The sequence below is a fragment of the Dromiciops gliroides genome, chromosome 2 (genome assembly GCF_019393635.1).
Source record: "Dromiciops gliroides isolate mDroGli1 chromosome 2, mDroGli1.pri, whole genome shotgun sequence".
NCBI lineage: Eukaryota > Metazoa > Chordata > Mammalia > Microbiotheria > Microbiotheriidae > Dromiciops > Dromiciops gliroides.
Window position 1 is genome coordinate 381,338,749 of NC_057862.1, and position 17,526 is coordinate 381,356,274.

Below are 17,526 nucleotides of genomic sequence, written 5' to 3' on the forward strand. Positions count from 1 at the left end.
AGGAAAAGCAACTTGTCTAAGGTAAAATACAGAGGAAACACATACATCCCAGCTTAGAAGGCTGCAAAGAAGGGGTGAAGCTAGAAGATCTCTAAACCCTATTATTCTAGAACCCTATTAGATAAGATTTCACTCTCTGGAGAGAAATCATAGCTTAGAAATAGCATCCAGGAGGATTTTTATCTTCTAATATGCATACTTCTGTGAGCCTTCTGGAATAACCTTAGATCCCTCTCCATCAACCTCAAACATAGCAATTCAACTATCTCCCCAGTAACAACCTGATTTAGTACCTACACTGTCAGGGGTATTAGGAATGACAAAGTGAATTGCCTGAGTCCATGCAAATATGTCATCAATCCTCACATCATGGTTGTGGTCTCCTGAGCTTCCTGTTTGAATATGTAGGTGAAATTTAAGCAAGTTGTTGTTGTTGTTGTTGTTGTTGTTTAATGATAGCATGGATGAATAAAAAGAAATCAGAAGACCTAGCTTCTAATGCTAGATGTGCAATGGATTTTCTATGGAACATAATTGCACTGTGCTTCTTTTCACACTTATGACAATAAAAAATAAAATTTCCAGCATCTATCCCTGTATATCTCTCAGTGGATGAATGAGGTCATAAGTATTATATATTCTTATCAACATTAAAAAAACATAAAATATAAGTTCTTCCTTTTCCCAGCTTTAAGACAGTCTCTTTTTAAATTTTATTTTAAATTTTTTTCCAATAACATGTGAAGATTTTTTTTGAGTTCCTAATTTTTCTCCCACCCTCCCTTCCCTTCTCCCTCCCAAGGCCAGCAAGAAATCTGATATAGATTATAGACAATGTCTCTTTTTTAAAACTTAGCCCTACTACTTTCCAGATTATAATCCCCATCCTCCATCTTCTCTGCCTTTACAACATCCCATCCCCAATTTCCCCCCTTCAATTCTCTGGATTCTCCTTAACAGTTTAGAGTTCGATATCCCTAGATTAGCAAAGACAATGACTAAAATGGTCATACCCTTTGATACAGAAACCTCACTGCTAGGCATATAGCCTAAAGAAATGGATGATAATAGGGCAGCTAGGTGGCACAGTGGATAGAGCACCAGCCCTGGATTCAGGAGGACCTGAGTTCAAATCCAGCCTCAGACACTTAACAATTACTAGCTCTGTGACCCTAGGTAAGTCACTTAACCCCAACTGCCTCACCAAAAATGAAAAAAAAGAGAAATGGATGATAAAAGGAAAGTCCCCCTCCCTAATATAACAAAATATTCAAAGCAGCATTTATTATGGTAACAAAGAATGGTAAATAGAGTAGATGTCCATCAACAAGGAAATAAACATAAGCAATGATAAACATGATAAATATAGAGAAGCACGAGATGACTTAAATTAACTGATGAAATGTGAAGTAAATAGAACCAGTAAGACAATACACACAATTAATACAAAAATGTAAACTGAAAAAATAAAAACACCACAACCAAAATCAAGTGCTGTGAAATTATAATGACTAAGTTTGGCCTCTAAGAAGAGCTAAAAGAAGACACCTTTTCCTGCTCATTTGCAGAAAGGACTTTATGGATGTTGAGTACTACACTGATATGTTAACTTTATGGATTTTTTTCTTCATTTTTATTATGTTTTTATATATATAAATTATGGCTCTCTGAGAAAGAGGTTGGGGAGGGAGAGACATAATGGGAAATGTAGATGATACAAAGACAAAATGATATCAATAAACTTGTTTAAAAGAATTGAGTATTTCTAAACATGTTAATATTAAAGAACTTGGAACTAGATCCTTTTAGAAGTAAAACATTAGAAGAACTCTTCAGGATGGCAGAAAAAAGATCAATATGATGCAATACTAGAAGGGAAATTTGGTTCTAAACTTGGAATTGTTTCCCTTCTGTTTTGGGGTCAGGAGGATCTCTTAAGAAGCCTTGATTCTCACCAATTTAGAGGTTTCTCCTATTTAGAAGCATAATCAGTCATTTATTTCAGTGATAATAGGAATGCAGATGGAATGAAGCACAAAAACCGTCATTTTGGATGATGGTCATCAGAAATCATCATACTGGTCCATGTAGATGAGGATTATGTGTCTGATGGCAGAATCATAAAATGATTTGGAGATGGCATGGTAAAGATAGTGAGCATAGCAATATGATGTGTGGAGCTCAGCCCTGGAAACTGTACTTTGAGAATAATAATGATAAACACAGTATCATCCAGAAGAAGGCCATAGTGTTGAAAGGTATTGAAAACAAGGCATAGGAGGATGTGTTAAGGAAATGGAAATACTTAGCATGGAGAATAATATATGGGGGGGGCGGTGCAGATAGAGAGGAAGAGGGTCATAGAACTTTCTTCGAGGACTATCTTATAGAAAATAAAGCAGATTTACTCTAGGTGGCTCCAGAGGGCAGAACTAGGACCAATGGGTAGAAGTCACAGAATAAAATGTTGGGGAAATAATAAGAACTTTCTAATAATTAGAGTCATCCAAAAATGCTCTGTTAGAGCTCTCTACAATTGGAAATGTTCAATAAGGGACTATATTACCATATTTCAGAGATTCCCTATAAAGAACTTACACATTGGTTGGGATGGGGGATTAGATTGTTTCTCCCAATCTTAAGACAGTCTTATGCTGATTTTTTTTCCATATTATAATCACAGGATTAATGGCATTCTCCACCCTTGAAAATATTCTTAACTTTCTTTTAACAATATATAATCAATACATAATCTTTGAATTTCTCTAAATCTATGTAGAATTATATACATTCATATATGCACTATATTATACATATAATAAATTATTATTATATGGAGTTGGCATACTAGGCACAATATTAAAGCAATAGTAGTTTGTCATCAGTTAATGGTATGGCAATTGTCAAAAGAAGAAAGTCAACAGTATAGGCTAAATGTATACTGAGGAAAGAACAATATCCCTCTGAGTTTTCTTATCACTCCCCTCTCTAATAAGCTTTCCAATTCTAAATCTATGATCCTGTAATCTTGTTTCCAATGCAGTTATGGTATCCTAGACTGTCTGAGATGGAAGGAACCTTACAACATCCAATAATAGAACCAGAAGGACCCTTAGTACAAAGAATGTTAGAAATGAAAGCTGCCTTATACAAATGATGTCCCAGATGGAAGACACCTTAGAATATCGAATTTCACAACCTGGAGAGACCTTTCAAATTTGAATGTCAGAGCAGGAAGGAATGCTAAAGTACAAAATGTTTGAACTGGAAGGGGTCTTTAAAATTTAGAACAAAAAATGTGAGAACCAAAAAGTATCTAATAGCATAAATGTCAAAAATAGGTGCTAGAACATAAAATTTCCAAACTTGAAGGGAACTAGTTTGACTCAATTGTATTACAAATAAGAAAAGAGAGGTGCCTACAGGAAGTGTAACTTAATAATGACCTCACATATAATAAATAGAAGAATCAGGACTCATACTCAAGCCTTTTGACTCCTAGTCAAATCCTCTCTCCACTGTACTAGACTCTCTAACTCCTAGGAATTGAGAAAAAAACATAACCTAAAACAATACAACAAGCAAAAATTATTGTGTGCTTGAGCTCCCTTTAAAAGATAAATCCTTTTTCTCTTTGGTCTTTACCTCAAATTCTAGAGGACAATTAGATGATACCAAAATAGAGAAGTGCATCTTGTGGGTTTTGATGGTACTGTCCTAAACCTATTCCAGCCAGGGCCAGCCTGTCTAAACTCAGCAGGGTCCCAACAGCTGAATCCTAGCTGGTATTTCCCTAAGTGGTTCAAGTGGAGTCAGAGCTCCCCCTTCTGGGAGCCAAAGCACCCTCAATCCTCAAAAAAAAAAGTGTGTTAAGAGGTTCTATTGGTAGAAGGGACACAGACACCCCAACCACCCCCCCCCACCCCCCACCCCCCACCCCCCGCAAGGTTTCCTACCATTTTTCTCCAAGAAGAATGGGCCTTCCGTGTGAACAAGAGGCCATCTCTGTCCCACAAATCCCCCAAAGACTCTTCATAATTAGTTCTTTCTCCAAGCTAGAGACTTACCTATCTAATAAGAGAAAGGTAGAATATATGAGTCCTTGCTGATGGAAAATACTTGTTTGGTTTTTGTGGGAAGGGACAAGTTGCTTCAAATAGTCAAAAGACTGAAATGGCAAAGATATGTGCCTCTATGTTCATGTATGCAAGCATTTGGGAAGGTCCCTGACTAATGGGGGAAATAGGTTTGCTCTGAAACGTACAATCATTTATATATCTATATCTTTATACCTTTCTATCTACCATCTATCTATCTAACCTACTTATCATCAGATAAGCACTAAGCATTTATTGCCTTCTGCAATTAATAGCCCAGGGTGAAGCTGTATAGAGAGAGGGCTTGCTGTGCTTCCAGTGAGTCTTTCTAGGCCAGTATGGATTGCATTCTTGGTGGGATAGAATTGTCCCAAGACACTGTGTGATAATGTGATAATTGTGTACATATGTATGAATATGTGAATTTGTGATTGTGTAAATGTATATATGTATGTTAGTATTAGCATGTTTATGCATGAACACTTAAGTCTGTGCATATTGAATGTTTTATGTGCCTCTATTGGTAGCTGCTTTTGAATCATGTGAATGCGAGTATGAGTCTTTGAGGATCTTAAGTGTGTGCAAGTGTATGTTTATGAGTGTACATAAGATGGTGGTGTAATGCTTCTGGGGACATTTTCTAATTGGAGTAGTTCATACTTAATATGTCTTTTCACTCAGAAGTGTGAGAGGTCAGTGGAAAGACTTCCTTGGAAAAAATGGCTTGAATCAAGGAGGGGGAGGGTGTCCTAAAGTGTCTGAATAACCAGACATCCAGAAATGAGAAATCTCAAACACCTTCATATAGGGGGCATCATTTTCTCACCTCCCCTTCCCCTAATGGCCTGGAGCTCATCATTGAAATAGGCTTCTTAGAGCAAGTGACACATTTCCTCCAGAACATATGAGGGGTTTCAGAGGTGGGAGGCTTGGTCTCCAGTGAGCAGACTTCTGCTGTTTGCATGTGCCTGCATGTAACACAGGCACCCACGCATGCTAGGGCAGACTCCTGCAAACACATGTTCCTTTTTAACTCTCACTGAAGGAAGGGGAAGAAAGACATCAATCTCAGCAGAGTTTAGGGAATTTTCTTCCACAAACAGTGGATAGCTAGAGCCATGGCTGGCCCTTAGTCACCGCCCATAAATGGGGACTAAATTTGTGCCAGGGTTTTGTCCAAAGTCCCTCAGTGTGTTATAATGGATAGGCCACTGGATTTGAAGTGAGAAGGCTTAGATTTGAATCCTTGCTTTGTCATTCATTACCTGTGTGACCTTGGGCAACTCACTTTTCTTCTGGGCCTTAGTTTCCTCATTTATAAGATGAAGGACTGGACTCAACGTCCAACTGATCTCTATGTCCCATCCAACTCTTATTCCTATTATGCTATCATCCTACATTAGTGGAGTAACAGCTGCTGAGTCTGGAAGACATGCAAAGAGTCGTAAAACCCAGTGTGGGCACCTTTTCTGCTGAGTGGCAGAAAAGCAGGAATCAAATCCTTAGGCAGTCCCTAAGGCTATGCCAGTAGCTATTCAGTGGTCCAGAGACTTACTGAGCTCCAGACCCTGAGCAGGTAGGTGGCTAGGAGGAGGCAAGGGCTGGGCCCAGAGTCTGAAGTAGGAGGATAATGTCCCTAAGAAAACCTCCAAGTGGCCTCCATGCTCTTCTCAGCAATCTTATAATTAATAAAGAAATCCAGAGCAGTTGAGTCAATTATCAACAAGCTCAGGCCTCCTCCACCCACATAGCCCCAGCCTCCCTCTTATCCTCTAAAGCATGTCTTCTTTAGTATGGAAAAAAAAAATAAAACTGCCCCCGATCTTCCACATAGAGCTCCCTAACTTCAATATAGAGACCCTCAGATGAGGAAAGAGGAAAAGGATTCTGGGTCCGTTCTTAGACATGCCTCCTTTTTGCCCCATATTCCTTCAGGAATCAGGCAGGAGAGGGGGAATTGCACAGAGGAGCTTGAAACCCTGAGTCTAGACCTCCAAAGGAGTCCAGCTTAAAGGAACAGTCCCCACCTCCAACCCTTTCCCCAGCCACCAAATTAAAAAAAACAAAAACAAAAACCCTGTCTGCATCCCCTCAGTAAGAGTAATTAGGGAGAGGGGTGACTCTGCCTCGGGAGAGGAACCCTAGCAAACTTGGCCTGCATCCTTCCCCAAGCCAAGACAGGTGACCCTGCTGTTGTTCCTGCCCCAGGAGGAGGAACCTCTTATCTGTAGACTGGACAAGTCCCAGACTGAGAGCCCTACCCCCACCCATCTCTTTCTAATCTCATCCTCTCTACCCTACCCAGTTTCTCCGAATTCCCATCAGGGTCCAAAGCATTCAGCCCAGTATGGGATTTAAAGTGACAGCGGCTCATTTTTTTTCCTCAGCTCATCTGTCCCTAGTCCAAATCAAATGGTGGGTTAAGTGCAGAGAGTACCAAATCTATCTGAGATATTTTTGCTTCTATAGATCCACATTTGGATTAACAAGAGAGTTTGCACTCCTCCCTCATACATCCCCCCCAAATCCCCTCAGCCCCCAAAGGGCGTCCACAAAACGTTCCTGATGGCTACGTGATCCTATGGTCCAAATCCCTATGCGTGTAGACGCAAATTAAAAGCAGTCACATACACACAGCACAGACAGCACACAATACATACAAACACACAGCTTATAACACACAACACAACCACACATCACAGACGAATACATGACACAAACGCACAGCCCAGACGCTCAACGCACGCAAATTCACCACACACTAACACACAACACACACACCTTCAGACCTTAAGTAGGTTACAGGACCTCTAGTCTCCCCTCTTTGGCCCCCACCCTCCTTACACACTTTCTCAAAGCTGCATTTAACTCCTTGCTCCCCGAAGCTATGAGGAGACCCCAGCAGGTCCGAGCTTCTTCACAGCCCGCCCAGTCAGCGGGGGCCTTGGAACAGCGGAGGGAGAGAGAGGGAAGGCGACCCAAGGGGAGTATTGGAAGGGGAGTCACTACAGTGATCCTTCCCCCTACACCTCCAATGCGGTCGGGGGCAGAGATAGCCACCTCCAACCCTCCTGGCGCGGCTCCCGCCTTACCTGATCTCAATGTCCCTCACGGGCCGGGAGCTGTACGCGGGTGGCTTTTATTCGGCTCGGGGGGAACTTAGAAGAGACGTGTGTCCGGCGCGCATACTGGGGGCCGTGCTGCGACTGCAGGGGTAGGGATACCTGGATGCTAGCAATCCTTTTCATACTCAGCTTTCAAGTCCCCTTCCGTGATCCAGATGGCTGGCATCTAGGGAGGCTGCACAGCCGAGCTTAGCACAGTCTTTCCCGGGTCCCCAGGTCTGTCAGTCCTCCTGTTACCCTCCCGCTCTCCCTCACTAGCTGTATTGCTCCCACTCTGATTTCCTGGTTTGCCTCTAGCCGATCCACCCGTAGCTCGCAGCTCGTAGCTCGCAGCTCGCAGCTTGCAGCTCTCAGCTCTCAGCTCTCAGCTCTCAGCTCTCAGCCCGCAGCCGTGGGCACAGGAGCGCGGCGGGCCGAGAATGGAGAGGGGCAGGTCCAAAGGAGACGCGTTCTCCGGGCGGGGAGCCGCGGAGGCTGGGCTACACTGGGGGAGGAGGGACTTAAACAGCGACGGGCAGAAACGAATGGGAGGCGGAGAGGGAGGAGGAGCCCAGAGAGGGGACTTTATTCTAAGGAGGGTTTTGTGCATCATTAGGAAGAGGAGGAGGGGAGCAAGGCTGAGCAGAGGAGGGATGGCTGCCGAGGAACTGGGGGAGAAGCCATGCGGGAAAAGGGAAAGGGTGGGTCCCAGGAGTGTGTCTTTGCTTGTGTGTGTGCCCGCACGCGCCCATGCCTTTGGAAGGTGTCTCTGTGTATGTGCGTGTGTTTAAGGGGGGGGGGGGAAGGGGGAGGAAGGAGGTTGCATAGCTGGGGTGGGCACAAGGCTACTAGACATACGTTGCCCGGTGTTTCCTTGTGCTAAACGTGTTGCTGAGCGCGGATGTGGTTGTGCACTGCTGTGCCTGCCTTGCAAGGAATAGCTCATATGGATGCTAGACAGAGAATGTGCCCACGTATGTGTGTGTGTGTGTGTGTGTGTGTCCTAGGGTGCTAGAAAAGGAGCGTGGGATTGCTAAAGTGTGTCTGTGTGGTTGTGTCTCCCCTCACAAGGGATCATACACTTGGATGTGAGACGGAAGGAATATGAATATGGATGCGTGTGACTACAAATCTGTGGAAGAAGCTGAGTACTGTTGAACGTTCTATATGTGTGGTGAGATGACTATATGTGTTCATGTATGTCTTAACTCAAACGTTCTTCTGCTGAGTGTGTCTAGGTGTGCGAGAGTACAGCACGTCTCTTAATATGGGCATGGGACACAGACGTGGAGGGGCGGAGCCGGGAAAGTTCTCCGGGGACCGCAGGAAAAGGAGCCCTTCGGGAGGATGGATGGAGAGAGTGTGTTGTGTGTGTGTCTGTGTGTGTGTGTGTGTGTGTGTGGCTGGTGGTGACTGGTGGGGAGGGTTGTGCACGTAGAGCAGCGTACTCTGACTTCTCCTGGAGACAGGAAACCCAGGGAATGCGGCTGGGCAGTGCGGCTGTAGGAGCTTCGCCCAGAGCAGAGAGATTAAAAAAAAAAACATATTATCTTTAATTTTAAGTAATAAAATCAGAGGCGCCAAAACCCAGTCCCTTGATGGGGGAGGAGGGGAGAGCAATGTAGAAAATGTCTGGAGAGACAGACTTGGAAGAGATGAGAGGTGGAGAGGTTAGGATTTGAGGGACCCGGCTAGAAGAAATGAAGACTGGAAAAGAGTCCTGCGGAGCACCCCCCCCTCCCAAAAAAAAAAAAAAGGAGGATGAAAGCTCAGGAAGGACCAATGAGAATGAGAACGCCTTCTAAAACCAGCAGGGGTGGTGGAGAGGAAAGCAAAGGGATTAGGGATCATAGTTTAAGACCGTGAATAGAGATTAGCGAAGGGGTAAAAGCAAGAGACTTGATGATTGATGGAGACTAGCGATTGCCGTTAACAGGCTAGCTGACTGAATTTCTCTTGGTCAGTGTATCACAGGAATAACTAGTAAGAGTACGAGGACAGCTGGAAGTATTGGACTATGCAGGAGGCCAAGGCACTGGATGAAGAGCCTTTCATTAGTAATAAATTCAGAAAATAGCAGGATCTTGCACCCTTGGTGGCAGCGGCAAGCAATGAGAGAGAGAGAGAGAGAGAGAGAGAGAGAGAGAGAGAGAGAGAGAGAGAGAGAGAGAGAGAGAGAGAATTAGTTCAGCATCCCAGAGTTCAGGGTGCCCTGGGCAGATTAGAGTTTCTCCTACTCCAGTACAATAAGCAGAGGTTTTCAGTACAGTGGACAGCTCCTAAACCTCCAGTCCTGGATTAAACATTTTAAATTGACCAAAAAGAATACTCCCCACCGCACCCCTAGTCCAGGCTTCATCTAATACCTGTGTACTCAGGGAGTTTATGAGGAATTTTGTCCCCATTTTATGAGACCAAATGGAGATTCCAATCCTACACATAAACCTCTGCTCCAGGGATCCAATTACTACTTAGCCCTGTCTGTTTTTCTCTGTGTCTCTGTCCTCTCTTCCTCAGCCTGTCCCTCTCCCTCCACCCCCCCCCCCAATCCAGAACACAGTTAAGCAGCAGCCCAACTGGGACAGGAGATTTGCTGTACTTGAAATAGGTTTGAAGCAACTGAGTATAACAGAACCAAGGAAGCAAAAGGCAAGTTAGGCTGCAATACTGCTTCCTTCCAGCTTGTCTGCTTTCCTGATCAATCTCAAGATGGGCTTCATTCCAGATGCCTGAGACAGGAGGAAACCAAATACTGCAGAGCAATTGTCCTCCCTCCCTCTACCTCCTACCCCCATTCCCAACATCACACATGCACATAGACACACACACGTTTCCCACAGGAGCTGAATTAATATTCCTCATTTGAATTGATGGATGAGAAAGATACAGAGAAGTGTGGGCAGGGGAAAAAAGAGAAAGATAAGAGACAGAGAGAGGAGAGGAAGGAAAGGGGATAGGACAGGAAGGCAGGAGGGAGGAGAACAGAAAGGGAGGAGAAGAGAAGAGGGGAGGGCAAGGGAGAAGAAACTGCCTTAATGCCTCTGAGTTTCAAATAAAACTTCAGCCTTTTTGAATCTAAGTTAATTTGTACTTGACAATGTTCAACTTTCCATTTCTATGAAGACAGATTTGGAGAACCATATCAACAATCTCTAAAGACGCCTTAGTTATCAGGAATGTTCTAACAGAGAAGTATTCCTAATGAGTTATGAAAAAGGCAGCCAGAAATAATGATAATTTTTTGTAGAAACATACAAGATTTAGTGGAAAGATGGAAGAAAAAAATTTTAGAGTCCAAACACTTTATTTGTTCTTCCTTTTTTTTTTCTCCTCTTTTCCTTCTTTTTCTGATTTTAATTCTTCTCTTTGAATATTAAAGAAGAAATATATCAGGCAGTTTGATATGTATGATAAATGTTGTTTTTGTCCATGACAGAGGGTGGAGGTGAGAAGCTGTTTGCTAATTTCAATGAAAATGCCAAAAGACTTGCTCCCCAAAGCAAAAGGTTTCTTGCCTTCCTCACTAAAAATATCTGAAGATACTAAAATAATACTAATCCATGGAAGTCCTTGACTTGTTAAAAAGAATAACCTACTGGGATCCAGTAGACCTGGTTCCTGTTTATTGACTCAAAGTTGTAAGAAACTCAAAGGAACTTTCATATTCCTTCTTTTACAAAGCAGGAAACTGAGACCTACAGATATGAAATGAGTTAATCAAGGTCAAACAGGAATTTAAAAAATTGATTCAAACCATTTGCTTTTAGTTCTGGTTCTTCGTCAAAATCTCTGCCTGACTTCATCTGTCTGGACTATGGTTTCTTCATCCATAAAATGAGTGGGTGGAACTATATATTATCTAATGGAACTGTTGGGTGGGGAAACTCTACTGTTCCAGGTCAGAACTTTCTCTGCATATGTCTCTGTATTAGAGAGTTGTTTGGAACACTGAAACACTGACTAGCTGAATGTCACATAGTCAGTATGTGTCAGTTATGATGTTATTCCAGGCTTTGAGACCAGCTCTCTATCCACATTTACCTCACATGTTTTTTGCCCAGTTTAAAATTCATTTTCCTATATTCTAAGGCCCCTTCCATTTGTGGCATTCTATATCTTAAGATATCTTCTTGCCCTGATATTCCATGAAATCCTCCCCTCATTTTACGTCTACCTCATTAAACCTGTATAGATGCCACTACATCATCTTCATCAGTAATATTGTGATATTGGATTGCATGATCTTCATCATTCCATGGCTTCTTCCAGCTAGAAAATTCTATGATTCTGAGAGATTTTTTTTTACAGTGCTATTTATCAAAAGTTCTTTTCTTAAATGGTTTGGATCAGTCCTATCAACTGCAAATAGAAGCAGTAAACCATACTTAAGGACCCCTTACGTGTACATTAAACCGTACAGAAGGATCCCTGTGGGTTACATATTCCCTTAGAATATGTGGTCAGATATTTCCTTTGTATTAATTCATCTACATATTCAAATAAAGATATGAAGTACATTTTATCGTTCTGACTTTATTCGGGTATGTTGTGGGCCACGTTGCCCATCGGTTATATGTTTGATACCTCTGATTTAGGTGATTTTGCCTTTGCACAGGTGACATATTTCCAAGATCCAGTCTGACCTTGAATTTCAAATGTTGTTTCCCCTAAATTAAGAGACTGAGAAGTAGAAGGGCAGAGAATAGGGATCAGAAAGGAATTTTGAGGAAATGTTCCATAAGCTTTGGATATAGATTCCCCTTCTATTATAATAAAAAAGATTAATCTGTACCTATATTTAATGATATGATATACCATGTGCTGCCCCCAAATCTTATGTTGGTTGCTCAGTTTAAGTCCCAAGACTGTTTAACTTCCTTAGTCAAAGTACTTTGGGATTTGGGGTGCCCAAGAGATCAAAGAGCATGGAGGAGATAAACAAAATTCAGCTCCACACCAGAAAATACTGAAGCCACAGCCCATAGTCATATCTCAGTCTCCCAGTGCCAATAGTACCTATTAGGAGGAGGCAATATGATGTAGCTGGGGAGATGCAGTGGCATTAAAGTTGGGAAGTCTTGGTTTGTATCCCAGTTCTATTGCTTCCTGGAACAAGTAATATCCCCTCTCTGAACTTCAGGTTTATTATGTGCAAAATAAGGACATTAGGTAAATGACCTCTATAGGCTACTTGAGCTAAAAAAAAAAAAAAACACCTTTAACTATGATTCAAAGGGTTCTTCTCATTTCACAGCCTGGGTCAATGAAGAAATAGCCTCTATTTTAAACCAAACTCTGCCTCTGTTGGTGTGACCTTGAGAAAGTCATTTTGCATCTCTAAGCCTCACTTTTTCCCCTGTAAGATGGACATAATTACATTTTCCCTGTCTACTCTACATTGAGTGATGTGGTAAAGGTAAAGATAATACAAGTGCTTTATTACAGTAATAACTTCATTTCCACAGTATTTTAGAGTTTATCAAATATATTCCTTATAATGAACCTGAGAGGTAAGTGATGAAAATCTTATTACCTGCATTTCATATTAAAAAAGATAGAAAATTCATGACAAAACAAGAGATAGAGAATATTGTGAAATGGAAATTGGATGTTTTACATTATGGATAGGGATTACATTAAATTTAAAAGGTTTTGCACAAACAAAACCAATGCAACCAAGATTGGAAGGAAACTAGAAAGCTGGGAAACATTTTTTACTTCCAGTGTTTCTGACAAAGTTCTCATATCTAAAATATATAGAGAACTGAATAAAATTTATAAGACAAGTCACTCTCCAACTGAAAATTAGTCAAAGGATGTAAACAAGTGGTTTTCAGATGAAGAAATTAAAGCTATCTATAATCATATAAAAATGTTCTAAATCACCATTGATTAGAGAAATGCAAATTAAAACAACGCTGAGGTGTCATCTCACACCTCTCAGATTGGAGAATATGACAAAAAAGGAAAATGATAAATATTTGAAAAAATGTGGGAACATTGGAACACTAATGAATTGTTGGTGGAGTTTTGTACTGATTCAACTAGTCTGTAGAGCAATCTGGAACTATGTCTAAAAGGCTATAAAACTGTTCATACCATTTGAACAAGAAATACCACAACTAGGTCTGTATCCCAAAGAGATCATATATAAAGGGAAAGGACCAACATGTACAAAAGTATTTACAACATATTTTTTGTGTGGTGGCAAAGCATTGGAAATTGAGGGAATGCCCATCAGTTGGGTAATGCCTAAAACACTCATGGTATATGAATGTAATGGAATACTGTTGTGCTAAAAGGGATGAGCAGGCTGACCATTAAAACCTGGAAAGACTTACATGAACTGGTGTTGAATGAAGTGAGCAGAACGAGAACATTATATATAGTAAAAGCACCATTATGCAATGATTAATTGTGATAGACTTAGCTCTTCTCAGCAATACAATGATCAGAGACAATTCCAAGACTCATTGTGGAAAATCCTTTCCACATCCAGAAAGAGATCTATGGAGTTTGAATGCAGACTGAAAGACACTATTTTTACTTTATTTGTTGTTTTTCTTGTATTTTCCCCTTTGTTCTGATTCTTCTTTCACATGACTAATATGGAAATATGTTTAACAAGATCATACATGTATAACCTATATCAGATTCCTTGCTGTCTTGGGGAGGGAGGAAGGGAGGGAGAAAATTTTGGAACTCAAAATCTTGCAAAAGTGAATGTTGAAAACTATCTTTACATGTAATTGAAAAAAATAATATTAATGTTTAAAAAAAGAAATAAAAGCTTTGAGAGGTTAAGTCTTTTGCATGAGTTTCAAATCCAGAATTCAGATCCAGCATTCTCTCTACTATACTACAGTGTCCCTCCTTACAGACCCTAAAGTACTATGCAAACATAAAGCATTAATGGTTTTATTGTATCATTAATGCTAATATCATCCTAGATGATAAGCCATAGAGGATAGGGAATTGTAATGAAAATGTCACTTGTTCAAGATCCATGACAGGTTGCTATATGTTTCTGTCATCTTTAAAAACAAACAAAATACTTCACTAGATCCTACTATCAAATTGTGTCCTGTATCTCCCCTTTCTTTCCCAACCAAATTCCTTTGAACAGTTGTCTATACTCTGTATATACTTCCTCTCCTCTCACTCTCTTTTTAACCCCCTGAAACCTCGTTTCTGACTTGTCACTAAACAGGATTCACTCTCTTGAAGGTTATCAAGGATTACATAATCAACAAATCTAATATTCTCTCCTCAATCATTATCCACTTTGACCCCTGCAGCACTTGACATGGTTAACTACTCCCTTATGTTGGATAATCTCTCTCTACTCTGGGTTTTCATAATACTGTTCTCCCCTGGTTTTCCTCCTATGCATCCAACCACTCCTCAGTTTCTTTTGTGATTCATTACCCATAACATGTCCTCTAATCATAGGTATATCACCAACATCTGTCCTGGATCTTCTTTTTATCTTGTCTGTACTCTCTCTTTTTAACTTCGTTCTCTCCTGTGCATTCCATTATTAAATCTATGAAAATGATTCTCAGATCTATATACCCAGCTCTAGTCTCTATCTTTCCTAATCCACATCATGAACCCACTATTGAATTATATGAACTCACTAGAGAGTATTTTGAATTGGATGGTCTGCAGGTATCTCAAACCCAACATACCCAAAACAGAACTTGTTATCAACATTCACCAAATCTACTGCTGCTCCAGCCTTCAACATTCTTGTGGAGGGCAACATTTTCCATGCTACTAGTCACCCATCTTCACAATCATGTTGCCAGATTTGTTTCTTTACTCTCATTCATAACACATAACAATCCTCTTCCAAATTTCCTTTTTATCTCTACAATATCTCTCTTATATATCCCTTCCACTACACCCTCACAGCCTTCATCCTTGTTCAGGTCTTCATCTTTTCTCACCTGAACAATTGCAATAGTCTCCTATTTGGTTTCCCTGCATTAAGTCTCTCCCAACACTAATCTATCTTTTTTTTTTCTTTGCAGGGCAATTGGGGTTAAGTGACTTGCCCAGGGTCACACAGCTAGTAAGTGTTAAGTGTCTGAGGCTGGATTTGAACTCGGGTACTCCTGAATCCAGGGCCAGTGTTCTATCCACTGCACCACCTAGCTGCCCCCCTAATCTATCTTTAAAATGACTAACAGTGTGATTTTCTAAAAGTTCAGGTATTATCATGTAATCCTTCCTCCAATAAATGTCAGTTTGTCAGACATTCAATAAGCATTTATTAGGCACTTACTAAAGAAATGAATAACAACACCTGTTTTCAAGGGGTTAACATTCTAAAGGGAAAAACAACTTGCAAACACCTATGTATGCAAGTACATAGGTATGCATGTACCTGCAAGCATGCAGGTTAGAGATAATCTCAGGGGGGAGGCACTAGCATTAAGGAGAGTCAGAAGAGGGTTCTTAAAGAAGATAAACATTTTAGCTGAGAAGTAAAGGAAGTCAATCAAGGGAAAAATGGTAAGGTTGAAAAGCCTTTAAGATATATGTGATAGCCAGTGAAAATATGAGGAGTAGAGGGGTGGAGTGTCCATTGTCAGTAAATTATAGAGTTCTTGGAAGCAAATAAGGCATAAGAAGTGTGGGAAGGTAACAAAGGGCTGTGAAGGGCTTTAAAATCCAAACAGGGGCTTGTGTATTTGCTATCGGGGGTATTAGGGAACTACAAAAGTTTGTTGAAGAGGGAGATTAATATGGTTTTACTTGTAGTTTTGGAAGATCACTTTGACCCTGAGGGGAGATGTCATGGAGTAGGAAGAAACCTGAGATAGGGCTATCAACCAGCAGGTTAATGACATTTTCTAGGCATGTGGTGATGAGGGTGTGCATTAGGATAGTTGTATTATTAGGGGAGAGAGGGGGCATATAATACAGAAAATTGTGAAGGAAGAGAAGATTGCCAACAGATTGGATATAGTGAGTGAGAGTGAGATGTCAAGGATGAAACCTAGGTTCTTAGCCTGCATGGTTGAGAGGATGGTGGTGTCACCAACAGTAGCAGAGAATTAGGAAGGGAAGATTTGGAGAGAAAGATATTGAGTTCTGTTTTAGCCATGTTGAGTTTAAGGTGACTATAGAAATCCAGTTAGAGATGTTTGATATGCAGTTAAAAATTTGAGACTGGACATCAGAACAGAGGTTAGAGTCAGATCAATAGATTTGAGAATAATCTGCTTAGAGATGATAGTTTAATTCATCAAATTCTTCTACATGAAACTATTTTTGGTCCCCACCTCCCCATCTCTAGGGGATAGTATATTCCATTCCCAAATTTTATGTTCACTGTGCATGTCTGTGTATTTATGTGGGTGTGTAGACACACACATATAGAGTGTATATATTCATAAATATATATACATATATAATATGTATTACATATAAGTATATGCAGAATATTTTTGGATTTTGTTCTGTTGTGACTGACTCTTCATGATCCCAGTTGGGGTGTTCTTGGCAAAGATATGGGAGTAGTTTGCCATTTCCTTCTCCAACTCATTTCACAAATTGAAAAACTGAAGCCAACAGAGCTAAGTGACTTGCCCAGGATCATACAGCTAGTAAGTGTCTGAGGTCAAATTTGAATTCTGAAAGATGGATCTTTCTGACTCCAGGCCTGGCAGTCTATCCACTGTACCATATAGCTACCCCTATGCAGAATACAAACACATACATGTATATGTATTTATATATGTATGTATCCATACATACTCATATTTATGGGGAGCCAAGTATGTATGCATTTATGGTCTATAAATTATATATATACATATGTATGTGTGTATATATATATATATATATACAAATTCTGCATATACTTATATACATACTTGTTGGTTCTCCCATTAGAATATAAATTCCTTTAGTAAAGGAGCTGTTTCACTTTTGTCTTTGTATCCTCCACACTTGGTACAGTGCTTAGCACATGGTAGGTGTTTATTAAATTTTTTCAATTGATCAATTGCTTTAGGGGCCATCCTACCAATACTTACTGTGTGCTCTTTAAGGGATTTGACGTGGAATGCCTTCTCTCCCCACTTGCCTAAATTCCAACTGTTAGAGCTCAGAGTTACAAAGCTCTACCTTGTTTAGAAGTCCCCTCTCTATACGCAACTATCCCTGGGTAACACTTTAAAGTCTTATGTGTAATTACTAATGAATCACAGCCAACTGAGGTCAGGAGTGTCTGGATTTTCCTATGGGGAAGAACTGAAAGTAAAGCACATGAGGCAGGAAATGACTAACCTCTGTAGCCATATCCCATACCA

At 40.7% G+C, this 17,526-nt stretch overlaps 1 protein-coding gene across 2 annotated transcripts in view; it reads right to left on the minus strand.

Moving 5' to 3' along the window:
- The window catches only part of BRINP1 (BMP/retinoic acid inducible neural specific 1), a 181,837-nt gene extending 174,128 nt beyond the window's left edge, over positions 1–7,709 (minus strand). The window contains exon 1 of one of the 2 annotated variants that reach the window (XM_043984251.1): positions 7,190–7,709. The gene's annotated coding sequence lies outside the window, so the exon portion shown is untranslated. The remainder of the gene's footprint in view (positions 1–7,189) is intronic. The other variant, XM_043984250.1, reaches the window with a different exon arrangement.
- Positions 7,710–17,526: the final 9,817 nt, after the last annotated feature.